The 13,280-nt window shown below is 41.4% G+C and overlaps 1 protein-coding gene across 6 annotated transcripts in view; it reads left to right on the top strand.

The window, feature by feature from the left end:
- CENPP (centromere protein P) overlaps positions 1-13,280 on the top strand; it is a 279,890-nt gene that overhangs the window by 110,224 nt on the left and 156,386 nt on the right. The gene's annotated exons all lie outside the window — the stretch shown is intronic.

The raw sequence follows: 13,280 nt of genomic DNA, 5'->3' as shown, positions 1-13,280 counted from the left end.
GTGTGTGTGTGTGTGTGTGTGTGTGTGTGTGTATAAAATTGCGTTTTAGGTTTTGGAGTACATGTGAAGAACATGTAAGATTGTTGCACAGGTACATACGTGGAAATGTGGTTTGCTGCCTTCCTCCCCATCACCTATATCTGGCATTTCTCCCCATGTCTGCCTTTCTGTTTCCTTTTGTCTCAAACATCGCGTCTCCCTGATGTCCTCTGCAATGAATGACAACCACCTTTTCTGGAGCCCACACAGCATCTAGGAGCTGTAGAATTTCTTCCTTATTTTTTATTTCTTTCCTTCCGGCTGTTATAAGTCCTCTTTATATATAGCCCCGTGAGTATACAGGACGGCAAAGGCATATTTAGAGTCAGTATAAATGTTGATTATTTTTCTTTTTCCTAGCAGTAAAGCTCTAGTCAGATCTATTAATTCTGCCTTCTGAGCGGAGGTCCCGGCGGGTAGAGGTCAAGCCTCTACCATGGAGTCCCATTTTGCTACTGCATATCCAGCCCACCACATCCTTTCTGTTATAAAACTGCTCCTATCTGTAATGTACTCTTAGTCTGGGTTCCCCAAGGGCTGGTCTGTTAGGTCCTTTCAACTAGAGTAGACTTTATCTACTATATCCATGCAGTATGTTGTGGAAGGGGGTCTTTTGGCTTTTCTATGGGTAGCAGAGTGGCTAGGTTTAGGGTATTGAGAGTTTCTAAAATTATATGAGGATTCTCACATAAGAGCCCTTGATACCTGATCATTCTCAGGTTAGACAACCAATGGTGCCCTCTCTGGTATATGAGAATAATAACTGTGTGTGGCACCCCCCTAATGATCAGTTTCTGTCCTGAGGTCAATTTGTTGGCTTCTTGTGCTAGCAGGGCTGTGGCTGCTACTGCTTTAAAACAAGAGGGCCAACCTAGTGCCATGGGGTCCAGTTGCTTTGAAAGGTGTGCTACTGGTTGATGCCATGATCCTAACATCTGGGTCATTACTCTTACTGCTATTCCTTTCTGCTCATAGACATATAGGAAGAAAGGCTTAGTTTGGTCTGGCAGTCCTAATACTGGGGCCTGAATCAAGGTTTTTAAAATTTCTTTAAAGGCTGTCTCTTTATCAGCTCCCCATAGGAGGGGCTCCTTTTCACCCCCCTTTGTGGCTTCATGTAGAGGTTTTGCCATTAGTGAGAAATTTGGAATCCAGATGCGGCAGAAACCTGCTGCCCCTAGGAATTTCCTTATTTGACGCTGAGTGGTTGGAGTGGAAAGTGCGTGTACTGCCTGCTTTCTCTCACTGCCAAGCTTGTGCCTCCCTTGGCTTACTAGGAAGCCTAGATATTTAACTTTTGGTGAACAGATCTGTGCGTTTTTCTTAGATACCTTGTATCCTGCTTTCCACAAAAGATGGAGGAGATCCTCAGTGCTTTCTAGGCAGTCCTGCCAAGTAGGAGCTGCAAATAGAAGATCATCTATGTATTGGAGCAGGATATAATAGTTACTTGGTGGGGCAAAAGCTATGAGATCTGAGGCCAGTGCAAAAATTGTGGGTGAGTTTTTGAAACCTTGTGGGAGTCTTGTGCAAGTATACTGGGTTTCTGCCCAATGAAATGCAAAGATGGGCTGACTTACAGTCGCCAGCAAGAGAAAAAAGAATGCATCCTTTAGATCTAAGCAAGTAAACCAGGCAGCACTTGCTGGAATTAGTCCCTTTAAGGTATATGGGTTAGACACACCAGGTAGATAGTCTCTGTGACTTGGTTTACAGCACATAAATCTTGCACTGGCCTGTATTCACCAGATGGTTTTCGTACTGGCAGAAGAGGGGTATTTCCATGGTGACTTATATTTCTCTATAATGCCGTGCTTGAAGTGCTGGTCTATATGCTTTTGGATACCTCAGTAAATAATGGGTATTGGTGAACCTGCACTGGAGAGGCTCCAGGTTTTGGTTCTACTAATACTGGTGCCTGATTTACAGCTAACCCAGCTGGGTTATCTTCTGCCCATACTCTGGGAATTTTGATAGGCAATCCAAACATCTCAAGAATCTCTGGCTTACATGGGGGTCTATCTGTGTACAGTCTCCATTCCTCAGCCTCTGGGAGGATGAGGGTTAATAACATAGCCTTGGGTTGACTCAGATCTAAAGTCATGTTTCCTTGTGGCCCAAAGGTAATTTGTGCCTGTAACTTTTGGAGTAAGTCTCTTCCTTGCAAGGAACCTGGGCAGTTTGGGAGGTATAAGAATTCATGGCCGGGCACGGTGGCTCAAGCCTGTAATCCCAGCACTTTGGGAGGCCGAGGCGGGTGGATCACGAGGTCAAGAGATCGAGACCATCCTGGTCAACATGGTGAAACCCCGTCTCTACTAAAAATACAAAAAATTAGCTGGGCATGGTGGTGCGTGCCTGTAATCCCAGCTACTCAGGAGGCTGAGGCAGGAGAATTGCCTGAACCCAGGAGGTGGAGGTTGCGGTGGTGGCTCACACCTGTAACCCCAGCATTTTGGGAGGCCAAGGCGGGCAGATCACGATGTCAGGAGTTTGAGACCAGCCTGGCCAACATGGTGAAACCCCGTCTCTATTAAAAATACAAAATTAGCTGGGCATGGTGGTGCGTGCCTGAAATCCCAGCTACTTGGGAGACTGAGACGGGAGAGTCACTTGAACCCAGGAGGCGGAGACTGCAGTGAGCTGAGATTGGCCATTGCACACCATCCTGGGAGACAGAGCGAGACTTCATATGAAAAAAAGAATTCATGCTGGACTTCATGTCCTCCAATAACACACCTCTTTGTCCAGCAAAATGGCCTTTTCTCTGAAACTTCAGTTGCCTCAGCAATAGTTGCATAGTTTTTGGACAACAGCCCAATGGGCCGAGTCACTACTGAGTGTTTGGTGCCAGTGTCTACCATAAAGTCCATCTGTTGCCCCCGGTTTCTGCTGTGACCATGGGCTCCTTGGGGCCTAAAGGGATGGACCCCAGTCTGTCTGAGTCCTCATAGCTTTCTACCTCTGCCCAGACGATCAAGCCAATATCTTGCTTTTCCATAGTGCAGTGATTTGTTGCCAGAGGCTGTGGCCAGACTTCCCTGCAACAGCTACTGCCTTCATCCTTCTCTGGGCATTCATCCTTCCAATGTCCTTTCTTTGTGCACCATGCACACTGATCCTTCACAAACCTTGGCTGGGTCTCAAATCCTTGTCTGCCCTGACCTCCTCCACGACCATGACCATGTCCATGCCCATGTCCTCGCACTATACCAGTCTCTCTCTCAACAAGGGCAGCCACCAGAAATTCAGCCTGTTTTGTAAGCCTCCGTTTAACCTTTTTCTCTTCTTGCTCTCGGTTGACATATACCGTAGTATATTAGCTGGGTGGCATTCATGCCTTCTATCTTCTGTAGCTTTCGCTTAATGTCTCCCTGTGCCTGACTAACAAATAATGTATTTATCATAAGCTGATGCTCAGCAGCCTCTGGGTCAAATGGTGTATAAAGCCAGTATACCTCGCAAAGCCTTTCGTCGAATTGACTCAGGCTCTCATCAGCTTTCTGGAGCACTTCTGAAACCTTTCCTATATTCATTGCCTTTTTTCTGCCAGCCTTTATTCCATTTAAGAGTGCCTCCTTGTACCCCTGCAGGCGCTGCAGCTCTCCTGCCTCATTTGGGTCCCACTCAGGATCTGTTTCTGGAAATTGCTTCCGGGCGTACGCCTGATGTTTGTGCCTTCAGACGCATTGCTCTCTAGCCATTGGAGGGCCACCTGAGTCACTCTCCAATGCTTAGCTTAGCCAAGATTGAAGTCAGTATACAAAAGTCAATTTTATTTCTATATACTAGAATCAATAATTGGAGCTTGAGATATTTAGTTAACATCTAATAAGATTTGTGTAAGAATTGCATGCTGAAAACTGCAAAACATGAGGAAGAACTAAATGTAAGTATTGGCAAAAGGATAGACTCATGAGCAGTAGAATAGAGAAAGTTCAGATATAGGCTTACACATTTCTGATTAATTTATTTTTGCCAAAGGTAAGTCAAGGGAGAAGGAATCATCTTTTTAACAAATATTGGGATAAAATCTCATTCAGAAAAGTAGAACTGAAAAAAAAAAAAGAAATTGTTAAATTTGGAGGAAAACATCCAGAGATACAAGATGATTTAAACCCTAATTTTTAAAAGAGTATACTGGGCGGGGCACGGTGGCTCACGCTTGTAATTGCGGCACTTTGGGAGGCTGAGGCAGGCAGATCACCTTAGGTCAGGAGTTGAAGACCAGCCTGGCCAACATGGCACTACCCTGTCTCTACTAAAATTAGAAAAATTAGCCAGACATAGTAATGCGCACCTGTAATTCCAGCTACTCAGGAGGCTGAGGCAGGAGAATCGCTTTAACCTGGGAGATGGAGGTTGCAATGAGCCGAGATCGCACCACTGCACTCCAGTCTGGGCCACAGAGTGAGACTCTGTCTCAAAAATAAAATAAAATAAAATACCTGTACACTGTGTACAACTTTAGATGTGTTTTGGCAATGCTTGGTAGACACAGTCCAGGGAGATGAAACTCTTTTCAGGCAATCTGTAGTCATCTTTTCAAGATTCAGATGTTTGTCTTTATGACCCTCATTTTTCATTTTGTTTTATTTATAAACCCCCAAGGTTCAGAGTGATTAAAAATATTGTCTGGCCATTTTATAAAACCATTCTCAAGTGGGCCTTTGTGTTGATTTCTCCTATTACCTTAGATTCTACTGTAATCATTTACTTTTCAATTAAAAATTTTATTCTGATATTATTGAGGCATATGCAGTTATAAGAAATACTACAGAAAGATCCCTGTACCCCTTACCCAGTTTCCCCTAATGATAACATCTTCCAAAGCTATGATACAGTATTACAATCAAGATATTGAGGTTGATATAGTAGAATTACAGAACGTTTTTATCCCTACAAGAGTTTCACATGTTGCCCTTTTGTAGCTACATAAATTTCTTACCCTTTCCCCTTCATCCCTAGCTCCTGACAACCACTAATCTGTTCTCAATTTTTACAGTTTTATTATTTCATGAATGTTAAATAAATGGAATCATACAGTACATAACCTTTTGAGCTAATACTAATAAAGTTGTTCTAAACATTCATGTCCAGGTTTTGGTGTCAACATGAGTCTTCATTTCTCTGGGTTACATGCCCAGAGTGTAATTGCTGGGTTGTATAGTAAGTGCATGTGTTTAGTTTTTAAAAACCTGCTGAACTATCTTCCACAACAGCTGTACCATTTTACATTCCCACGAACAGTGTATGAGTGATTCACTTTCTCTACATCCTCACTAGCATTTGATATTGTAACATATTTTTATTTTAGCCATTCTGATAGGTGTATAGTAATATATTACTGTGGTTTTAATTTGCATTTCCTAAATAGCTAATGACGTTCAGAATCTTATCATGTGCTTATTTGCTATCTGTGTATTCTCTTAGTGAAATGTATGTTCATGTCCTTGCCCATTTTCCCATTGAATTGTTTATTTGCTGTTGAGTTTTAGGAGTTCTAAATACTAGAACTAGGAGTACCTTTGTTGGACACGTAGTTTGCAAAGATTTTCTCCATTCTGTTGCTTGCCTTTTTATCTTCTTGTCAGCGTCTTTCACAGAGCAAAAGTTTTAAATTTTGGTAAAGTCCAGTCTATTGAATTTTTTTTTTTATGGATCATGCTTTTGGTGTCATATCTAAGAACTCTTTATAAAGCCTTAGGTCTCAAAGATTTTCATCTATGTTATTTTCTAAAAGTATAGCTTGACATTTTACTTTTATGATTCATTTTGAGTTAATTTTATATAGGGTTTGAGAGGTTTTTTTTGCCTATGGATATTCAATTGCTCTAGTACCATTTGTTTAAAAGACTGTCTTTCCTTCAGTAATTGCTTTGATGCCTATGTCAAAAATCAATTGTCTGCACGTAGACATATTTCTGGCTTTTCTTTTTCGGTTCTATTTATTTATATATCTGTCTTCCTGACAACACCACCTCGTCTTGATTCTGTAGTTATATCATAAGTCTTGAAATCAAGTAGAATGATTTTTCTCATTCTATTCTTTTTTCAGAATTGCTTTGGCTATTCTAGTTCCTTTGCCTTTCTACATAAATTTTAGAATGATCTTGTTTATATCTATAAGAAATCTTGCTGGGATTTTGGTAGGAATTACATAAAAACTGTATATCAATTTGCCCTTTTTTAATTGAATTTTTGTCTTATTACACATTTTAAGAGTTCTTTATATATTCTGAATATAAGTCCTTTATCAAATATATAGTTTGTAATATTTTTCTTCTAGTGTTTGATTAGTCTCCCTTCCTTCCTTCCTTCCCTCCTTCCTTCCTTCCTTCCTTCCTCCCTCCCTCCCTCCCTCCCTCCCTCCCTCCCTCCCCCCCTCCCCCCTCCCTTCCTTCCTTCCTTCCTTTTTTCTCTCTTTCTTTTCTCTCCTTTTCCTTTCTTTTCTTTTCCTTTTTTTTTTTTTTTTTTTTCTCCAGAGACAGAGTCTCGCTTTGTTACCCGGGCTGGAGTGTAGTAGTAGGTTCTTGGCTCAGTGAAACTTCCGCTTCCTGGGCTCAAGTAATCCTCCCACCTCAGCCTCAGCCTCCCGAGTAAGCTGAGACCACAGGCATGTGCCACCACACCTGGCTAATTTTTGTATTTTTTGTAGAGACAGGGTTTTGCCATGTTGCCTAAACTGATCTCGAATTCCTGGGCTCAAGCAATTCACTCTGACTCCCAAAGTGTTGGGATTAGAGGCATGAGCCATTGTGCCCAGCCTTTTCGTTTTCTTTTTTTCTTTTCTTTTTTTTTTGAGACAGAGTCTCACTCTGTTGCCAGGCTGGAGTGCAGTGGTACGGTCTTGGCTCACTGTAACCTCCAACTCTCTGATTCAGGCTATTCTCCTGCCTCAGCCTCCCAAGTAGCTGGGATTACAGGTGCCTGCCACTGCACCCAGCTAATCTTTGTATTTTTTAGTAGAGATGAGGTTTCACCGTGTTGGCCAGGATGGTCTCGATCTCCTGACTTTGTGATCCTCCCACCTTAGACTCCCAAAGGGTAGGGATTCCAGGTGTGAGCTACCATACCCAGCCACCCTTTTCATTTTCTTGATAGCCTTTTGACACATAAATATTAATTTTGTAAAGTCCAATTTATAAATTATTTTTGGGAGACATGGTCTCACTCTGTTGCATAGGTTGGAGTGCAGTGGCACAATCACAACTTGCTGCAACCTTAACCTCCCAGGCTCAAGCGATCCTCCCACCTCAGTCTCCAGTGATCCTCTCTCCTCAGCCTCTCGAGTAGCTGAGACCACAGGCATGTGCCTCCACACCTGGCTTATTTTTTTATTGTTTATAGAGATGAGGTCTCCCTATGTTGCCCAGGCTAGTCTTTAACTCTTAAGCTCAAATGATTCTTCCATGTCAGCTTCCCATAGTGCTAGGATTATAGGCATGAGCCACTGCACTGGGATTAATTTATAAACTTTTATCTTGTATTATTCATGCTTTTGCTGTCAAGTCTAAGAACTCTTTGCCTAAGGTCTTAAATATTTTTTCCTATTTCTTCCAGAAGTTTTATAAGTTTTTATATTTTATGTTTAGGTCTATGATATGTTTTGGTTTAATTTTTGTGTGTAGTATGAGGTTACAGTCTAAGTTCACTTTTTTGCATGTGAATAGCCAATTGTATCAGCACTGTTGAAAAGAGAATTATTTCCCCATTGTAATTTCTGAATTTCTTTGACAAAAATTAGTTAACCATAAATGTCCAGGTTTGTTTCTGGATTCTCAGTTCTGTTCTATTGATCTATGTGTCTGCCTTATACCAGTCTCATGCTCTCCTAATTAGGGTGGTTTTACAGTAAGTTTTGCCATTGGGAGTATACATCCTCTAATTTTGTTGTTCTTTTTCCAAATTGTTTTCACTTTTGTAAGTTCTTTGCATTTTCTTATAATTTTTGAAAGTGTTGTGTCTACGTCTACCATCATAAGATTTCATGATTAATGATTGAGTACTTGATATTTAAATATTTCATTTAAACTGCTTCACTTTTGGCTGGGCGTGGTGGTTCACGCCTGGATTCCCAGCACTTTGGGTGACCAAGGCAGGTGGATCACTTGAAGCCAGGAGTTCAAGGCCAGTCTTGCCAACATGGTAAAACCCCGTCTCTACTAAAAACACAAAAATTAACCAGGCATGGTGGCATGTGCCTATAATCCTAGTTGCTTGGGAGGCTGAGGCAGAGAATCTCCTAACCTTGGAGGCAGAGGTTGCAGTGAGCTGAGACTGTTACTGCACTCCAGCCTGGGCAGCAGAGCAAGACTCATCTCAAAAAATAAAAATAAAAATAAATAAATAAACTGCTTCATTTGTTATTGCTACATACGGCCTTAGTAAATGCTTGATGCTGTTCTTTTGTTCTTATTAAGATTTTCTAGTATGGTGAAGTGACTTAGATACTTGCGTATAGGAAGCACAATTCTACTTGTCCTAGTTTTCAAATATTTCATCTTTTTGTCTTCCTAAGTATGTTTATTAGTCGGATTATGTGTTATTATTTTTGCTTCTAGTTAGATTTCATTGTCTAAATTTTAAAAGTATAATAATAGTGTTTTAAGACTATTTTTAAGTAGACCTGGCTTTGATGTCTTTGTTTTCAGACTTCTATGGTTTATTAGAATAAGACTGCCCTCCCATGGTGACAATTAGGTAATTTTTTTCAGTAAATTTAATGGGCTTATTTTTGGAAAAAATAATTCAAAATGTATATATTTTTAAAAATATGTGGGAAATAAGTGATAAGCTATTCTGTGTTTCCAAATAAACAGAGATTGTAGAACCCCCCCCCGCTCCAGCTCCCACAACCTATTAAGTCACAGTGGCTGACCAGCATAGGAGGCCCTGGCCACAGCCTTTCATGAGTTAGTGGTCTTAAGTCACCTGTCTCTCTGGAGAATCAGTTTTATTATCCTAAAATGAAAGGGGTTCAATGAGGCTGCTCCACATCTAAACCTGTGTGGCTCCTTTGGTTTTCTGTGCCACCTTCTCTTTGTCTTCCTGTTATTTTATGGAGTATCACTTTATATCTAGTCCTCTTCCTCAATCCCATGTTAAAATTCTTGGAATGCCCTTGAGTCTTATTGGTCTGATCTCCTCTGTATTTTCTGTAGAATTATGTAATATTGCTACAAGTACCATTTGGGTGAAAGGAACTTTTTTTAGTCTTCCAAATATTGAAATGATTGTAAGTTTGGATAAGAGTGGTGAATATAGAGACCCAGGAACCAGATTTCTGTTACTTATGTTTATTCAGGTTAATAGTTACAGTGGCCTCCCCTTATCCACAGTTTTGCTTGCCCCCATTTGAGTTGCCCATGGTCAACCATGGTCCAAAAATATTAAATGGAAAATTCCAGAAAGAAATAATTTGTAAGTTTCAAATTGCACGCTGTTTTGAGTAGCATGATGATGTCCTGTGCTATCCAGCTCTACCTAGCCCAGGACATGAATCATCCTTTTGCTGAACATATCCACACTATATACACTCACCTCCCGTTAGTCACGTAGGGTTATCTGATCACCTGTCATGGCATCCCAGCGCTTATGTTCTAGTAACCTTTTTGTCAAAGAGAATCTATAATGGGGGTGCCCAATTTTTTGGCTTTCCTGGGCCACATTGGAAGAATAAGTATTGTCATGGGCCACACATAAAACACACTAACACTAACGATAGCTGATGGGTTAAAATAAATAAATAAATCACCAAAAATCTCATAACATTTTAAGAAATTTTATGAGTTTGTATTGGGCCACATTCAAAGCCATTTTGGGCTGCATGTGGCCCCTGGCCATGGATTGGAAAAGCTTAATCTGTAAAGTGCTTCCCTTAAGTGAAAAGGTAAAAGTTCTCAATCTAGTAAGGAGAGAAAAAGAATGGCATGGTGAGAGTGCTAAGATCTGTAGTAAGAAAAGATCTCGCCACAGCACTCCAGCCTGGCGTCAGAGTGAGACTCCATCTCAAAAAAAAAAAAAAAAAAATGTGTAAGACTTTTATCAGAATACTATAAAACAATGCCAAGAAGGGAATTAAAGAATAGCTAGCTCATTAATTGAAAGACTCAGTATTGCTAAGATGCCAATTCTCTCCAAAATGATCCAACCCAGAGATTCACTGCAATCTCAATAACAATCTCAGTGTGGTTTTTATGTGATTTTACATGCTAATTCTGAAATTAATATGGAAATGCAAAGGACCTAGAATAACCAAGACAATCCTGAGATAAAACAACAAAGTTGGAGCACCTAGTATGTTTCAAAATGTTAACCTATAGATCCATGGGACAAAAATTCAGGCTTAGAAGTAGACTTCAAGCTCAGAAATAAAGTAGACATATATGATTGCTTGATTTGTGTTACATACACACCGCAAGTCAATGAGGATAAGATATTTTCAGTAAATAAATTATAAACTTTTACAGCTGGTCCTTGGTCACTCAACTTTGAGATACTGAATCTATTTCAATCAAATTATAATCATAGCATATAATTTACATTTTATACTGAGAGTATGAAATGAGGTGCCTCATTATGGTGTTGATTTCCATTTCCCTTATGATTAGTGATGCTATCTTTTCATGTGTTCATTTGGCCATTTCTTTGGAGAAATGTCAATTTATATCCTTCACTCATTTTTAAATTGGGGTTTTTAAATATTATTGAGTTGTAAGAATTTTATTTTAGATACAAGTTCCTTATCAATATATGTGATTTGCAAAATTCTTCTGTTCTATGGGGTGGTTTTTTTTTTTTCACTTGTTTGATCATATCCTTTGACAGACAAAACGTTTTCATTTTGGTGATGTCCAGTTTATCTATGTCTTCTTTTTGCTTGTAGTTTTGGTGTCACATCTAAGAAGTCATCGCCTAATCCAAACTCATGAGTATTTATGTCTGTTTTAAGAGTTTAATAGTTTTAGCTCTTACACTTATATCTCTGTCCCATTTTAAGCTCAGCATGTGGTGTGTTGTGAATATATTGTTATCCCAGCACCATTTGTTCACATGATCTGTTAGAGTAATGTTGAGGGTGGCTGTGGGTGAGTGTCTGCAGGCAAAGCAGCATGGGGGAGGCTGCAGTGGGGAGAGGGCATGTACAGGCTGGTACATGTCAGCAGTGGCTTCTCTGCTGGAGCACTCTGCTAGTTAGGTGAGGTCTGCCACCACAGGAGCTGACATGGGCCCCTAGGAGGTACCTAGCAGCTGTACTGCTAGCAGGCACGGCCAGGCTGGGGCCCCCAAAGATACTGACAAACCAAGCGGTGCTCCGGTTAGACCAGCCCTGTCTCATGGAGTTAAGGTCCAGCAGTTCCCCTAGGGCTGATGTCTCCTCTGGGAGCAAGTTGAGCCTAGAGGGATGAGCGTCCCCGTCCATGTTCCACTGCAGATGCTCCTGCACTGAACTCTCTGGGCTCCTCGCCAGCTGGAGTTCTGTGCCTACCACTTCTCTAAGCAGCTTTCTCTGCCAACTTAAATGTGTATGGTGGTCACAGTGTCTCATCCTATGGACTTCCAGAGGCCTGTGGTGAGAGTGGGTTGCTCTTTGTCCATTTAGTCACCCCTTCTTCAAGTGTCATTGGGGTCGAGCAATGAGACCTGGTGTGCAGTAGCCCCATGCAGGGTTCCCTGCTTCCTTCCCCTTGAGCCTACATCTATGTCTCCCCTTATGCACTCTTAATGCCTTCCCTCTGAAGATCTGCTAGGAGTGTGCCAGTCTTCCTGATGTCTTGGTCCCTCTGTTGGAGATGTTCCCTCTGGCTACATCTTAGTTGTCCATCTTGGAGCCTGACAAGAATGTTTTACAATTGACTGTAGTGATGGTTGCACAACCCTGAGTATAAAAATAAATGAATTGTGTACTTTAAAGGGTTAAATTATATGGTATATGAATTGTATCTCAACAAAGCTACTATTGGCCGGGCGTGGTAGCTCACACCCATAATCCCAACACTTTGGGAGGCTGAGGTGGACCAATTACCTGAGGTCAGGAGTTCAAGACCAGCCTGACCAACATGGTGAAGCCCTGTCTCTACTAAAAATACAAAAATTAGCTAGGCATGATGGCAGGGTACTGGTAATCCCAGCTACTCGAGAAGCTGAGGCAGGAGAATTGCTTGAACCCTAGAAGTGGAGGTTGCAGTGAGCTGAGTTGCACCACTACACTCCAGCCTGGGCGAAAGAGCAAGACTCTGTCTCAAAAAAAAAAAAAGCTGTTATTAAGAAAATAATAGGGATAGAAGTATAAATGAAATTATTAGTTATAAATTAATAATTTTTGGAACTGAGACGTGCACAGAAATATATTATTCTTTTTACTTGTGCTCCTGTTGTAAATTCTCCTTGGTAAGAAGGTAAAAGAATAGGGTCAAGTGCAGTGGCTCACTCGTGCCTGTAATTCCAGCACTTTGGGAGGCCGAGGCAGGTGGATCACAAGGTCAAGAGATCGAGATCTTCCTGGTCAACATGGTGAAACCCTGTCTCTACTAAAAATATAAAAAATTAGCTGGGCATGGTGGTGCGTGCCTATAATCCCAGCTACTCAGGAGGCTGAGGCAGGAGAATTGCCTGAACCCAGGAGGCGGAGGTTGTGGTGAGTGAGATCGCACCATTGCACTCCAGCCTGGGTACCAAGAGCGAAACTCCATCTCAAAAAAAAAAAAAGTGCATTGGAGAAAAATGCCATTTGCCCTACCTCTGTGTAATGTAGAATATAACACTGCACCTCTAAATAATAACTGTGGTCTGTTGTAGAGCTACAAGTTAACATGAGCTACTAGAGTGAAAGAAGATAATATCAGATAAAAACATATTGTATGGCCAGGTGTGGTGGCTCAGGCCTGTAATCACAGCACTTTGGGAGGCCAAAGCAGGCATATCACCTGAGGTCTGGATTTTGAGACCAGTCCGACCAACATGGAGAAACCCTATCTCTACTAAAAATACAAAATTAGACAGGCATGTTGGCACATGCCTGTAATTGCAGCTACATGGGAGGCTGAGGCAGAGGCAGGAGAATCGCTTGAACTGGGGAGGCGGAGGTGGTGGTGAGCCGAGATTGTGTCATTGCACTCCAGCCTGGGCAACAAGAGCGAAACTTCATATCTCTCTCTCTCTCTCTCTCTCTCTCTCTCTCTCTCTCTCTCTCACACACACACACACACACACACACACACACACACACACACACACAC

Source organism: Sapajus apella, unplaced genomic scaffold (assembly GCF_009761245.1).
Source record: "Sapajus apella isolate SASKATOON/1434 unplaced genomic scaffold, GSC_monkey_1.0 scaffold118, whole genome shotgun sequence".
NCBI lineage: Eukaryota > Metazoa > Chordata > Mammalia > Primates > Cebidae > Sapajus > Sapajus apella.
This window is presented reverse-complemented; position numbering and strand designations above follow the sequence as displayed.